This window comes from Corvus kubaryi, unplaced genomic scaffold, assembly GCF_017639235.1.
Source record: "Corvus kubaryi isolate FWS band 111438036 unplaced genomic scaffold, C.kubaryi_AGA036_p1.0 37172, whole genome shotgun sequence".
NCBI classification, from domain to species: domain Eukaryota; kingdom Metazoa; phylum Chordata; class Aves; order Passeriformes; family Corvidae; genus Corvus; species Corvus kubaryi.
The window spans coordinates 333,747-349,683 of NW_024581047.1; the positions used below are offsets into that span (position 1 = coordinate 333,747).

General features: G+C 50.7%; 1 protein-coding gene across 2 annotated transcripts in view; it reads left to right on the forward strand.

The window, feature by feature from the left end:
* LINGO1 (leucine rich repeat and Ig domain containing 1) overlaps positions 1-15,937 on the forward strand; it is a 153,305-nt gene that overhangs the window by 56,260 nt on the left and 81,108 nt on the right. The gene's annotated exons all lie outside the window — the stretch shown is intronic.

A 15,937-nucleotide genomic window follows, 5' to 3' on the forward strand; every position in this document is an offset into this window, starting at 1 on the left:
TGCTGTGAATCCCCACCTGTGCTCCTCTGAGCTCAGCCTTTTGGGGGTTGGGCATGGTTTGTGTTTGCTTGAACCACCCTGCTTTTGGACAGAGCTGGAAGCACCAGCCTCCCTGGCACGCTCTGAAGCCAGCTCCAGGGAGCTGAAATAACCTGGTGTGACTGTGCAGAGCCTGATTTCTAGTCCCTGTAATTAAACACCCAGCTGTTGAGATCTTTTATACGTATTCAGATTGAGACCTGGCAGGCTTAGGGAGCAGGGAGCTCGCCTCGGCGACCAGAAAGATGCGCTGTGCTCTTAAAGCAAACTCCATCATACCTCAGGCAGGATGGGCAGGGATCTGAGCACATCAGAGATGGTTTCATGGGCTGAGCTGGTGAAATTGGATGGGAAACTTTGCTGTGTTACTGCGGGTATCCAGGCCGTGGGCAAGGGAGTGGGAGCTTCCTTAGAGATGGTGTCTCTAGACACCAAAAGGAGCACCCAGAGCCCCCTAAGGCATATAAGGGCTACATTTTGTGCTGAGGTCTTGAAGGGAGAAGAGGGCTCAGCATCTGGAGATTTTCCAGGCAGGGCCTGAGCTGAGCTTAAGGATAACTGCCTCATTCCACTGGAGCTGGCAGAAGATGGCTGCTCCCCTAAATTCCAGATTTGTCCATCACTAGCGATAATGCACCGAGAAATAAATGTCACTTACAAAATTTATGGGGGAGCTGCTTTGCTAGTCTCCTTTTTTAAGGTTATACTAAAAATTAAACCACATTTCCCCCAAGAGGGGCGGCAGGCTGTCACCGTAACAAATGTGCCGGTGTATCACGGAGCAGCACACATGGGTGTGCACACAGCGTATGCAGGCATCGAGAGGCAGGGCGGCGCAAGCGGCGCCGCTCACGTGGCTGCTTAGCTGAGGAAAATCGGTATTTTTTTGTACTTACACTTTATATGGCAATTTCCTGGCCGCGTAAAAAAAAAAAAAGAAAAAAAGAAAAAAAGAAAAAAGAAAAACATGGGAGAGTTACACAAGCTCAGACGTGAGTTCCCAGTATAAAACCTGGCGCGTGACTTTCCGCAGTGGGAGCGCAGGCTCCTCGCGGGTGCGGGCACACACGGCACGGCCTCCCGCTCAGGATGGGATCCCGGAGCCCCATGGCGTAGGCACCATCAGCTCGCAAGAGGTGCTTCTTCAAGGTTAAGCAGGGGATCAGTGTGGCTTTGAGGACAGTTTTCCCTGCCTGCCCCGAGCGGTGGGGCGGCAGTTCGAGGTCCGGCTCCCCCCGGCCGCTCCCGTGCCGTGTGTATGGACGGAGCGCTCCGGTTCGGGGACGCTCATCAGCGCTGACAGCGGAGCTAATGCGATTAAAGGTTTTTCTCACCCTCCGCTCAGTGCTCATTAACATTTCCCTGCTAAGGAGTTTAGAAGCGCCGCCTCATCCCGCCGCAGCTTTGGTTTGTGACGAGGGGAGCGGGCAGGCGGTGCAGGGGGAAAGGCTTCCCGACCCTGTGGGATCTGTCCGGACAGCGACAGGGCCACACAGGGAGGGGCTGTGGCTGGGAGAGCCGCTGCAATGCCCTGCAATGCCACCAACCCCAACGCTTCCAGCAAGGAGTCCTCTTTCTGCCGGGGATTCGGAGCTGGGGAAGGCAGGTGCCCTGGTTGAGGGAGGGTGACGCTGCCTGCCTGGTAGCCTGCGAACGGAGACCTACAAACAGCTTCTCTGTGGTGTCACAACCCCGTCCTCTGTGCAGGCAGGGAGAGAACCCAGTTTTGGAAGCCTCCTTCCCAGATCTCACAATCGAGAACCAGGAGAGATATTTTTATTTGGTCTTACAAGTAGGTCTTAAGACATCTCTAAGTGGGTGCTTCATAGGCTGCATAGAAATAAAACCTTCCCATGTGCCACACAAAGCCCTTCACAGCAGCAAGCCCGAGGCTTTGCCCTGTGCTCTCCTTTTGCTCCATGTCCCTGGCCAGCTCTCCTGGGGACACCTGGAGCAGGCTGACACGAATTCTGACCCCTGCCCAGCAAAGTTTGATGCAAAAGATGCTTCTAGACTTTCTGTGGTGGGTCCCAGAGGTCTTTTTAGTCACCTGAATGTGTCAGTCTGTGTTGAACCAGAGAAGAAAAGTGTGTTTGATGATTTTTTTCCCCTGAATATTTTAATTCTTCCATCAAGAAAACCTGAATCTCCCATGGAAATTGTGTTTCCTGTTTGAAAACAAGTTGTTAACACGCTACTCAGCACTACAGAAGGCTGCTTTTCCAGGGGCTAATACCTGAAGATTGACTGATTTCAATATCTAGCACACTATATCCTCTGATTCAGCCTTTTCCCTGCATCACTGGGGCTTTTGTGCTTTTCTTTTCTCCGATGTGAATCCTCTGGTGCCTTGCAAGACCCAGGCTCCTGCTGCAGCCTGGCTCAGCTGAGCTGAGGAAGACCTCCCCACTCTGTCTGCCTGCCTGTTTCCCTGAAACCTCCAGGAATTTAATAACTTTGAGATTTTCAGCTGTCACTCACACGCTGTTGAATTTGACTGCTGAGTCGGAGAGTAATTAGGGGAGACAGACAACACGTGGAGCAGGTGATGTCACAAGACTTGTTTTCTTAAGGAAACCATGCCAACAAAAAAAAAGAAAAAAAAAAAATCTAAAAATACCTCTTTTCAAATTTGTTGCCTCGTTCTACCTGCAGACAGCTCTTGACTGGCAGTAAGGGAACGTGGGCTGCCCTGGGGTGGTGACACCCAGCACTGGGTGCTGTGTGGGCAGGATGGGTGTTCTTGTCCCTGCAGTCCCTGGGGACATGGGGCTGAGAACTCAGCATGGTGACTTTGGTCCCTTTGAGATGACACTGGGTGTGAATGAAAGACATGACACGAGCATCTCCAGCAGTGCTGTGCTATTTCAGGGCAGAGCCATCAACTCAGAACCATCTTTTATAAATAAAGGAGATTTTAATTAAAAACACAAATTGTTAACAGTCTATTACACTGCACATTCTGCCAAATAGCGGAGCATCCTTTAAAATACCTGTTAAAATACTGAATAGTGCTGCTATTAAGGGACTTTGGCTGGTTGCTGAAGGTGTTTCCTTCAGCCCTAGGTCTGTGTCCTGCTCCAGGACACCTTGGTGGTGCAGGAGGTCTCAGCTGAAGCAGCCAGCGCTGGGTTTGCAGGTGATACCTGATTGCTTTGTGTAGCCTGTGTGCCCCATCTTCCCGTTGGAAGGGGGATATCAGCATTAGGAGCAAAGGGTGGGCAGGGCTGTGCCAGGAGAGCTAGTGAGCCTGTTACTGTGTTGGGAGGAATGGAAGATGCTGCCTAAGGCTTGTAGCGGAGCCTCACGCTGCAGGCAGAAGCAGGCAGGAGGAGAAGGACAAGGGCTGCTTCCTGGTCGAATCACTGCCCTCCAGGGTCTGGCTTTGTGTCTGGGATGCTCAGAGAAACCCAGACCCACACAGCTGCCTGCCCGTGCCAGCTTTTATTCCCCTTACCCGCTTCTCTCTCTCGGTGCTGGCGGGCAGCCCAGTGCCAGGCTTTTTATGCTTTTCTTTTTGTCTTTTTCAATGAGAATAAATCTTTTATCTGTTGACTGTGAGACTGTGCTGCAAACAGAGTCATACAGATCTTGTGGGTTTTTTATAGCCACCTCCATCTTCAGGTTGATGGTTTGCAGCTTGGTCAGTGCCCAGAGTTGGCACTGCTGGCTTGGACGGAGCTTAACCCCAACTGCACCATGCTGGAGACCGGGATGCAGGGATGGAGACCTGCCCAGCCACCCCCATGGCATGATGTTGTCTCTTCTCGCCTTGGTCTGAGTGTAAGAGGAAAGGGGAAGCATGTAGCTGGAAGGAGGCAGACACAGAGCAAGGAAAACCAGTTCATTTTGCTTAATTATGACTGACTGTGACAGCCTGCATCTTTAGTTTGAAAAGTATCTGTGAGGTACGGGCTGCTTCTCTCAAACAGGATAATTATGTTAATTAAAATGCTTTCTTTATGGCAGTTCTGATTAATAAAAACAGTTCCAGTGCTCTCTTTAAACACGCTAACCTTCTGTTGTGCAGGAAAACTGGCTTTTCTCAGCAATTTATGACTTTTAAAAGAGATTAGAGCAGGACAGCCTGCTGCTTTCACACAGTAACGCTTCCTCCCCGGGGGAGAGCGAGGCAGCCCACCAGCACAGTGCCCTGCTCATGGGGAACAGACGGAGCAGAGCACTCGGGCAGCGACGCCGGAGCAGGCAGCAACATGTGCCCGTGTGGGAGCTAGGGATGGGAGGCGTCAGAGAGCTCTGCGAGAGTGCCAGGGAATAAAAATACCACTTATTTCTCTAATTGCTGTTTATTTCCTCTGCAAAGTATTGGGATAATTAACAAGCTCCCAATTAAGAAAAAATTGTGTGTAGAGGAAAAACAGGTACGGGTGCCAAGAGAGCTGGGTTCGTGCCAGAGTGTGGCGAGGGGCAGTGGTGGTGGTTGGTTCCTCTTGCTGACCACATGTGGGATGGGGCCCTCTGGGGACTCCAGCACTCTGGAGGATGTGGTGATTTCCCAGTTCCTCACCAGAGACCTTTCCCAAGGTGAAGGTTGTGCTTCCAGAGGTTTGAAAGCTTAGGAACTCATGTGACCACTGGTGTGGCTGCCTCATGTTTTGTCCTTTGGCTGGTCTGCTGGTCCTTGAAGGTGATTACTTCCTGCGTGTGGAGGTTTGAGGCCCCTGAGCACAGTCTGGTGTGGGTTTGGAGAGGGGCTGAGCATCTACCACCCTCCTGAGAAGCAGTGGCAAATCGGGAGGGCTTGGTATCTCTGCAGGTAGCTCTGAAAAGACAATCAAAAGGCAGCCCAGTGTTCATAAGGAGGCATCACTTGCTGTTTGTAAGGAGGATGGGTTTGCCACACACTTATCCCCAAATGCCAGTCCCCAGCCAGATGCACGTTCCCACTGAGGCAAGGAGGCTTTGTGTCCTCCCACCCTCCCTTTTTCCACATCTTTCCCCTGGCTTGCCATCCCCGCTGGCAGATGGTGCTTTAGGCTGGGCCAGATGCTGGAGCAACACGTGAAGCGGTTCTTAGCTCCCACTTCCCAGGCCCAGCAAGGGACTCTTACACAGGGGTAGTGACTTACATTGGGTCCCTTCCCTTCCTCTATGCCTAGGAAGAGACCAGCACCTCCAGCAGCCCATCCTCAGGTTCAGGAAGTGCTGCTGAACCCTCTCCTTCGGCAGATGATTTGGGAAGGGTGACACCATCCTTCTGCTCTGCAGGTAGCTGGCCAGAGGAGTTTGAGTCTGTTCTGCCCTGCTCCTCTAGGAGAGGAGGAACGTGAGTGCTTGTCCCTGACTCGGTGAAATGTTGCATGTGACCAACAGCCCTTGCCCCAAGAGGTGACAGCATTAGTTTGCCATCCAGCTGTGATTCCTGATGTAGAGCTGGGTGACTTCACTGGGTTTGCTCGACCTGGTGAACTGCTGGCAGGCAGCCCCCCCGCCCCCCTCCTTGCCACGTTTAAGTATTTTGAGAAGGATTGGTGTGGGAGAAGAGGAGTAAAAAAACCCCTAGACGCTCTAGCGTATCAAGTGCAGGCCAGGGGAAGGTGGTGAGGGGCTGTGGGGTGAGGTTCTTGCACACATCCAGCAAGGCAGCTCCGCCCTCTGGTGTATTTGCAGCCCACAGCTCTTGGTGAGCAGTGCAGTCATTCAGGGAAGCTATCCAGAGCTTCCCTGCAAGTTATCCCCCCAACTTGGGGGGCCACAGCCACCCCAGCATGGCTCCAGCCCCCTGGCACAGCCCTTTCCTTGCCCTGCAGGCTCGGCTGGGGCTGGCTCCGCTCCTCTCCTCGCTGCCCCGTTTACCTCTGCTATATTTACATGTCTATTTTATGATTTCAATTTTTAATGCTTCTGCTCTTTGAAGATGCTTAATGCTTTGGAGTGGAACATTTTCTTCTGAGTCCTGAGTGCCAACTGAGGACAGACCAATAAATCAACTAATAACTGGAACCTCATTTTCTGCTCCCATGGCTGTGAGTTAACCCTCCTTTTGCCTCCAAGGCTCTCCTGGTGCTTCCCATCTCCCTGGATGCTTCCCATCTCTCCTCTCACAGGAAAGCTGCCTGTGCTGGCTCTGAACACCCTTAGGCTGGGCAATGTCAGGCCTTTGGGATTCCCATGCTGGGCTGTATCTTAAGTGGTGGTTTCCGGGTATATCTTAAGTGATGGTTTCCAGCTGCCACCTTCTTTCTCTGGTCCCAACGCCTCATTGGGTCAGCAGAGCTGGAGATTAGGAAGGCAGCCTGTAGAGAGCAAGGAACATGGTGGGTGAGTCTGGCAAGTTACCCAGTGATACCCAGGCTGTTCCAGAGTTCCTCAGGATGGGACAGCCAAGTACCATCTTTGTGGCTTCGTGATGCCGCAAAATCCAGGACCTCTAGCTGTGCTCTGCGGAATGACATCTGGAGAAAGCCACTTCCCTGCTGCTTGCACAGGGAGCTCTTGCTCTGCCGACAACTTGTGGCAGAACTGGAGGAACCCCTCAGGAAGGCATCCCATCTCCCTTTCACTGGCAGCTGGAGCTGATGAATCCCCAGCATAGGAGAACGTGCTCTGTACTACGAGTCTAACAGAAAGTGGCAGATCTTAGGTAAATCTTCTTTCCAGCTATTCAGCCTAGCCCCCAAGGACTGAGGACTTTCCACACTGCTGCCTTCATTAGTCCAACTCTATTTCCTGTTCTCATTCATCTCAATAACATCTAACCCTTTACAGAAGCACCTGCTTTTACCCAATCCTGCAGTGAGGTCTGCAGGCTACTTGCAGGGCATCTGTGCTTCCTCTCTGCACATCCACACCTGCAGGCTTGAGGATTCAGGTGCTAGCCCTGCTCTCAAGATACCTTCCCTGAAACAGGCTGTTGGCCATACCTTGCTCTAATACTTTATTGCCTGTTGAATTATGAAAGTGCTGCTTGCATCATCTGGCAGATGGCCACAGAGCTGCCTCTCAGCTGCTCTTTAACTTCTGACTCCAAGGTGTTGCATGCATTAGCCTCGTCTGCTCTGCATCTGGAGCCAGGCTGTGTCTGTGGGCTATGCTAACATGGGGTGCCCAGGGCTCTGGGGAAGCCCTGGCCTTGCAGAAAGCAGCCACCCCTGGTCTCTGCTCCCCTCAGGGGACTCCGGTACTGTTCTGCTGTACAGTGGGCAGGGGTGCAGGCAGAACAGGCAGGGGGGATCCCTGGGCTAGCAGCACATGGGGCTGGACACGCCAGTGTCCTGGGGTGAGCCATGCCAGGCAGGAGGGCTTGGCATCCCCATGCCCTGGTCCCTGACCAGTGGTGGTCGAGGCCCTCTGGTCTCTCCACACGCTGGCACCAGCCGGGTGCCCTTGGCACTGCTGATCCAGAGTGGAAAGTGGGCCTCACAGGGCTCCACAGCTGCCTAATGAAGTGCTGGACCTTCACTAAACGCTCTGTGAGCCAGGCACATCTCCTGGTACCCTTCCTCTGCCACAGAAGGATGGCTGCATAGCAGTAAACCAAGGCCATGCTATTTCTCACCTTTGTTTTTTGACTCTGATGTTGTGGGTTTGCTTCTGGAGGCTGGAGCCCCACAGATACATCTGCAGGGGCTGGGGCTGCACTGGAGGTGCCCAGTAACAACCAGGAGTGGGCTCAGCCAGGGTTTGATTCCCTCTTTTGCTGTCAGAAATGATTTGACCCTAGAGAGCTCTCACCCTTGGCACAGCCTGGTCCCCAGCCAGATTGGTTTTGGCAAGCCAGGAGTGCCCAGGGCTGGTTGGCGGAGCTGCTCTGGTGCACAGCTGATGGCTCAGGCTGCCCAGTGCCATCTCCATTGTTTCCAGTTAGTGCTGGGAGAGGGTGGGGAAGGGAACAGGGCCCTTCTTGCAGCCTTGTGCTCTGTTGCTCTCTGATGGCCTGCCTTGGGTTTATCCGTAATTGTATTGTGGTGACATGGCTACGGTTTCCAAACCCATACACAAATGCTTAATAACCCATGGGAATGCTTTCCCATTCCTTAAGGGGCACAGGGTGGGTCCATTTCCCCTGGTCCTGCACAAGCCAAGTGTGGGGCAGCATCTCAGGGCTGGTCCCCTCTCTGCTGGGGATCTGCCCTGGAGTGACATCACCTCTGTCCCCTGCATCATCCATCAGACACTCTGGAAATGGAGGCAGAGGGTATCAGGGATAAAATTTTCCATTGGAAAATGTACTTTTTATCGAACTACATTATCAGAATCGGCATGTAGCCATGGAGCCAACATTCAGGTGGGAGAATACTGAAGAAAATCATTCTGGCTTCTGTCTGTTGACAGTGTCCAGGAAATTCAAATGTGTCTCTTTGATTTGATATGTTTTGACTTTTATGTTTTAATTTAATATCTAGGTTGTATTTAACATTTTATTATGATTCGTGCTTGAGAAATTAAATACTTTTTCCCTTACTGCGGCAAAATTCCTGAATATTTCCCAGTGAAATGCCAGGGCTTGGGTTTTTCCTGAGTCCTGTCCTGCAGGTGATTTTGATTCACTGAGTTCAGTGCAAAACAAAACTTTTCATTTAGGAACCTTGCACAAAGCAGATACTGGTTTCTATTAGGCAGTTTCTGAAAATTCATGGTGTTTTGGTTGCATGTGCCCTGGAGCAGGTTCGGGGATCTGGGGAAGCAGCATGTGTCCTTGTCTGGTATTTGGAGGTGCTGCTGAGACAATATAGAGGTAGATTTATTTATGGCTTTGACCAGACCACCAAGGGATGGAGGTGTCTGGGGAGAACCATGTCCTGTGCTGTTGTGGGTCCATTGCTGGGGATGGTGCTGGGAGGTGGCACATCCCTCTGGTGAGATGCCGTGGGGTGCATCCCTCTCCCCTGCTGTGGGGCAGATGGACCACCCGCAGTGCTGGGAGGAAGTTCCTTTGCACCCACCGTGAGCTCCCCTTGAGGGAAGGGGAGCTGTAGGCAGAGCTCAGGGTGACCAGAAAAGCTGCTACTGGTGCCTGTTGGCTGCTTCCATGCACGTGAGCATGTGCGTGGGTGTTTGTGCATGCATGTGGGGATAAAGCCACTTTCCAGGCAGTTCTTTTAACAACCAAATGACAGCTTGTTTGCTGCTAGGATTGCAGGCCTGCCTGGCAGAGGCTCCACACCAGAACTTTGGAAGCTGCCGCCAGCGAATAGCCAAACACATTTGTACAGGATCAGTTGACAGTGTGTTCCAGCCTCCAGCTCTGGTGGGGGGAAAAAAAAATCATCTCCCTGATATATGTGTTTCAGCACCAATTATCCAAGCCTCATTTGCTCTAGACTCACAAGACCATGTCCCATGACATCTATTAATTGCAGTAAAGATCTCTCATTATCCTAAGTCTCCAGGATGCAGAGTTGGAGTGGCTCAGGCCCAGGTTTTCAGGGGGGCACATGTGTGTGTGAGCACATGGGATGGAGGGCGCACCTCATTCCAGGCAGGCAGGGCAGGCACAGCCACCACTGGCAGCAGTGGTGTGTTCCTCTCAAGCCTCTGTCCCTGGTTATTCACAGCTGGGTTGTGGCTGATCCCTAGGGCTGGATGTGACGCTTGGCTCGGAGCAGCCTGGCAGAGCCTTTCCTGTGGTCCCTGAGGTGTCGGGTTCCGTGAGGGAGCGATGCTGCCAGCACTCCGCACTGCACGCCGCCAAGCACGAGCCCACTGCCCCTTCTTTGCCAAATACTTATTGTTCCTGCTTTGAACTTCTGCAGAGCGAGGTTTGCCAAGGCTCCAACATGAATCATTAATTAATTCCTGGAGGGCTTTTTTTTTTTAATGTTGTTTGTTTGTTTGTTTTGCATTTTTTTGTTTTGTTTTGTTTTTTTGGTGTGTGTTGTTTTGCTTTCATAATTGAAAACAGGGAGAGGAAGGCAGTGTAGGTGCAGGATAGCAGAGGTGCAGTCAGAACCATTTCACCATCCATTGTCAGGAGGGTGCCTTGGGTGCCCTGCTTGCCCTTGCTCCTTGGGCTGGGCTGTAGTTGCTGCTGGGGCTTTGGGCACTCAGATTCCTGCCCCTCAGCCTCAGCCCTTATCCTGCCTGCCAGGCTCCACGTGAGCAAACATATCCTCCTCTGGCTGTGAGCATCCCTCTCCCCTTGTCATCCTCCTCCTGCACCCTGTGTCATGGTTGGGTCTCCTCTGATATTCACAGTTCTGGGGGTGCCCTTTGCCAAGAGCCTTGTTGGATGCAGGGACCCTGAGGTTCAACATGAAATTGCATTGCTTCCTTTGGAAACATCATTCCTTGATGAGGCCTCTGGAGGGGCTGGTGGAGGCAGAAAGCTCAGCAGGGCACCAAAGAAAGGCTTGGAAAAGAAAAGGCAAAAGTAAAAAGGACAGAAAGGTCTCATTAAAAGAGAAAAATACATTTTCATTTACTGGAGCAGCCTCAGGATTGCAGAGAGCGGAGGAGGGCAGTAAGGTCTGCCTGGAGGCTGACAACCCAACTTCTTGAACACTGCGTGCTCCAGTGTCCGACCATCCCGGTGTATTCAGTGCCTTGTTGGTCTGGGGAGCACCAGGTGAGTTGGTCTCATGGTGCTGAAGAGAGGGACAGGCCTGATCCCAGAGCTCAGGGAGTGCAGCAGGAATGGGCAGCATTTGCAGTAATGCCCAGGCCCTCAAGCCTGCATGAGCTCTTGCCATTTCCACCCTCTTTCTGGTATAATAACTTGTTCCTTATTGACATTTTTATTTCGAACACAGGGAAAATGCCAGCACAGTAATTGCTGTACATGTAAAGCAAGGCACCGTGCTGATGCCATGATGATTTTTTGCCTTTTCTTTTATACCTTTTTACAACTTCTGTATTCTTAGTGCTTTTTGCCTACATTCTTGGACTTGTCTGTTCAGCTAGGAGACTAAACATTTGAGAAGCTTTGTAGTTAGGGATCAGTGTGCTCCAGACCCCAAGGTCCTCTCCAGAACACATTCTGTAAACTAAGATAGAGCCAGCCAGGGGAAGGTTCCTTGGGGAGGAGGGGGGGTTCATTCAAGCCTCTCATTGGGGAATCTTTGATAGATGTGCTAATTAGTAAGACCTCTAATGTTATACCAGATCTTTTGGGGTGGGCATTGTGGTGTGCATTTCGGTGCATTCGACCTGGATGTAGTGCACCTAAGGATCCTTAAAATAAATACCAAGGTAAAATCTCTTTTTCCCTTCTAACCGTGTTTGACTCTTGATTTTAAGACCAGGAAAAGGCATCAGTGCCATATCCTCCAGATAATTTCCTTCCCCCTTCCCCCAGCTTGTAAGGCCCTGGTGGAAGTGAGCAGTGGCTGGAGGGTGGGATACAGGGACCCACATGTGCCATGGAGGGGCCACCAGGTGGGTGGGGTGCAGGTACCGTCCCCTCCTCCACAGTGACTCACAGGGGATTGGCAGGGCTGGGAATAACACCAGGTCTAATTACTCTGCTAACAGCTAGACCCACTGCCTCCAGGAACACTTACATCTGCAGATATCTTGTGGGTTCTAATACCATCAGAAATCCCTCTTGCTCTCATGTTTACCAGCATGCAATTGCAACCCCTTGATGTCGGCATAACAGCCTTCCATCTCCCGGTTCCCCACAAACAGTGACAGAGCTATGACAATCAGGAAGGAGGCAAAGAAGAAGCAAAAACCCACTGGGATCCAGGGAAAAAGCTGTGTCCTGCAAGATGTAAATCGAAAATAGAAATGCTCTTCCCTCCCTCCGCCCTGAAAGCATTTGATAAAAAGATAATGTAGAAAATGCAGCATTTTGCAAAGCCATGGTAGCCACCCTTTTTCATGCAATAAGCCAGAAAATGCTCACTGCATGAGCAGAGCAGAAGCTGTAATGCTGTAAAATGATAGTGCTGGGGAGCCATCTGCTTATTGACTGAAGTCTGGAGCACGGGCTTTCTGCTACTGTGTCTTACAGAGATGGGTGTGCGCACACGTGTGCCAGGATGCACAATGAATGTGTGCTGCCAGCGTGATTCCTTATGCCCAGGGGCTGGTCGTTCGCGCTTGGAGAGACCTTGGGGTGTTGTTGGGTTACACCAACAGACATATACAACAACACATACCCACAGATACACGTGGTGGCTGGAGATGGCAGGCTCTGGGCATGCGGCAGGAAGATCTGGTTCTCAGAGCAGGTGGAAAAGCAAACCTGGGGCAAACGAGCAGCCCCATGAGCTCAGGAGGTCTCAGGATGGCTTTGGAGGGGGATTTCACTGCCACAGCACTGACACGGGGCACGTCAGAGGGCTCAGCACAGCCCTCCCATGGATTTGCATCCGATGAGAGCCGGGTGCATCCCAGGCTCCTCCCGCCAAGGCCTCTGGGCCACAACACCAGCACGTGGTTGCCCGTAGTTAAGTGGGGGATTATGCATGTGGGAACAGTTGGCATTGAACTCCTACACTCTGGAAATCGAATTGTGCCCTGCAAAACGGCCGCCCTGCTGCCGCCGAGGTCAGGGGGATTTGTGGCTGCCTGTAAGAGAGCCAAATCTGTCTTTTCTTCCCCCGCTGAAGGTCATGCCACAATGCCCTCAGCATCTGGCTAATCCAGCTGGTGCCATTCACTCACATGCAGACCTGCCCATCTCCAGTGCCTGCCGAGGCCATGCTGACTCCACCCTGGTACCCCAGCTCACACAGGGGAGCAGCAGAGACCCCCAGACACCCATCAGTGTGACAGCCTGGCTGGGAGAATCAGTCTGCAAGTCTCCAGTGCTGTGAATTTGGTCTGTAGCATTGTTTTGATGACAGGAGTGGTGAAATAACACCCAGGGGACAGACGGGATACCAAAATTATGATATTGCCCTTTGGAATTATTTCACGGTCAATGTAGCTTTCCTGTCCTCACGGTGATATTTTACCCAGCCATTGCTCAGAGGATCCCTGTCTTCTATTAATCCATTTCTGTTGATGCACGGAATGAAATGCTATATTCCCCCCAGCCCTCCTGCTGTCCGTTTTGTTTCCAAGCAGCAGCTCGGGCAGCAGTGCTTGCCTGCTGCTGGGAATTCTGATCGGCTGTGGCAGAGCAGAGATGGGGTACGGATTCATTCATCCGCCTGCTCTCTCACAAGCTGCTCGTGTATTATTGATTACCCAGGGCTGAGGGATTATTACATATATAAATTTATTTTAATTTCTTATGATTGCTGCTGTGATTAAAGGATGTGCCAGGTTGTACGTAGCCTGGTAGTGATTAGGCACTACAAGCCATGGCAGAGATAATGTGCAGGGCCTGGCTCAGTGAAGCTGATAGATGAGACAGGACTGGTTTTCCCACGCAGGGCTTTGTCCCAGACCTGCAGAGGGATTTCAGTGCCTACAGTTCCTTGGTTTCAGTTCTGGTGTGTCTGAGTGCTGGCCTTGAGCTCAACACCGGAATGTCCCCATGCCCTGGGATTGTCTGCTCCAAGCCAGGCAGGAGCAAGTGGCTTTTCCTGGGCATCCAGAAACAAAACCAAACTTTACTGTTGCTTATTTTTTCCCAACCTCCCATTTTTTATAGAATGATGAACTTTGGGCTAGAATTATAAAGGTATCGTACAACATCACAGAGTTGTATGATACCTTCCAACTCTATCTTGAGTTGGAAGGGACCTCCAGGTATCACTGAGTCCAGCGACCTTAGGTACTTAGGCAGTTGAAGATGGAGAGAAAAGCTGATGAAGATGAGGTGGCTGTGCCCTCTTCACTTGCCCCATAGACACCCACAGATACCCACATTTTAAATGTCTCAATATGTGGCCATTAGGGCCAAGTAAAGCTAATTGTGTGCGTAATTCTGTTGACTTAGTTATTCCTGTAAACACTGACAGAATCAGCTCTCCTATTCCTCAACAGAAAACACTTCCCAGCAGAAAATACAAACAAATAGCTCTTCATATCATAGCATTTTAAAATAAAAATATCAATAAGGAGCTAAGTCAAAACTGCATTTTAGATTCAACAGATTATTCAGCAGAAAACAGGAGAACAATGAAGCTCCTCTGAGGATGGTAATCAGCACACGCATACGTATTGCTTTTTCAGATCACAAAATCTCAATACCCAAGATCAGTAGAAAACTAAGTAGAAAATGCTTTTTATAGGATTCAAATTCCAATTAAATTAGAGCAGATTATTCAACAAGAAAGCCTATAAAATGAAGGCTTGGTTTATGTATTGGAAAGCAAAATGCAAATATGTTGCTTTCCGGCTCGCAGGGTTTCAAGCCAAAAGACAAACTTACTTTAAGTAAAAATTATTTCATTCAAATTCTGGGGGAATCGACTCAAGTAACTGATCCTCAACTGAATTATTCAGCTTTTTTATCAACAGACTTATTTCTTCCCTCTTTATTCTTAATTTGCCTATTCATAAATCCCACTGCTTTGTCAGTCATAAGAAATACTTTCCAGTGGCTTTGACAAAGCAAAAATTAGCAGGGAAGGGAACTGGCACGTAACCGCCTCACTGCAGAATGCTTCCTTGCAGCGTAAGGTATTTTTCTCTTCCTGGAGCTTTAATGCCAGCAGAAATCAATGTGGTATCTCAGCTCACCCTCCTGCCTGACGCTCACTGCAGGGCTTCAGCCAGGCTTTGGGCCCCCCGTGGTGGCTGTGTTGGACCTGTGGTCCCCAGCACATGTGTTGGGGGTCCTGGTCCTGCTGCCCTACCGAGGGCCCCTGTGGTATCCTCAGGGGAAGAGCTTTGCTTTTGGCAACGCTGTGTCCGGCCGAGAGGTCCTGCAGGGCAGAAGATCCTGCTCTTCAGTCAACAGCTCTGTTACTCTGTTTCCTTTGCTCGTAACCACTGGTATCTTCTTCCCAGCCTAGAACTGCCTGGCTTCGACTTGGAGTCATTGGATCTCATTCAATGAGCTTGTGAGGGTCACGGGTGTTTCTAGGGGAAACACCAGTGGTCGTAAATATTTCCTTTTGATCTGCAAACATCAACCTCTGGTGATGGGAAGAAGGTTACAGCAAGAGTTTGAGTCAGAGCAATAGAGCTAGATGAAAATCTTAGTTCTGTAATTTTACTAGGAATTGGGAAATATTTTAACAGGGAGGTTAAATGTATCTTTAAATACAGAACTTAAAAAGAAGAAAGGAATTTGTTCAACTGACACACCAGAGGAGTTGTAGAAACCTTAGAAACAATTTGTAAAACCTCATTAAATAGGAGAATGCTCTGCAAATCCATCCAGTTTTCCTGAAGAACTTTGAACCTTCCTTCTCCCTTTGGTCTGCAGCAATTTGCTGCTGTGTCTGTAGAGTAAGCTGCATCCTGGGACGGGATGTGGTGTATAAAAGCAGTCAGGGTCCCTCCTCATAACCAATTCTGATTCTGCCAGTTTCCCCAGTTTCACTGTGAGGCTCGTGTTAGTGGAAGGAATGGAAAGAGCAGTGGATGCCTTAGGTCAGAGGGGTGACTTTGAGGGTGATCTTCCTTCTGCTCTGGGAACATCACCTTGTATCTCTGCTGCAGTGGCTTCTTGTCCTCACCTTGTTTTGAGGTGCCTTGTTTTGAAGAGCCACGGCGATGGTTTTGCCATTTTCCCCTCTCTCAAGAGCAGGCTGGGAGAGGACAGTGACGGGCTGCAGGGGTTGGGGTAGTTGCAGAGAAGCACTAACAGGGTGACAGTTTGGATGTGGCACCCTGCTAGTGGGAATGTGCCCTCCACCCTGTCCAGCCCTGCTGCGAGCGCTTGGCATGCTGCAGCCTTGTGCCTCCTGGGATGTGAGAGGAACACTGGAGGTTTTGGAAGCATCCCAGAGAGCAGCTGGGGTTTCTGGCACCTGGGAAGCTCTTGAAGATGGCTTACATGCTTGAGAGGCTGGAACAGGGATGTCCCTCCACTGTTCCTCTCCCTTATTTCTTGCGTGGGGGTGAGGGTTCCCCACCCTTTGGTGCT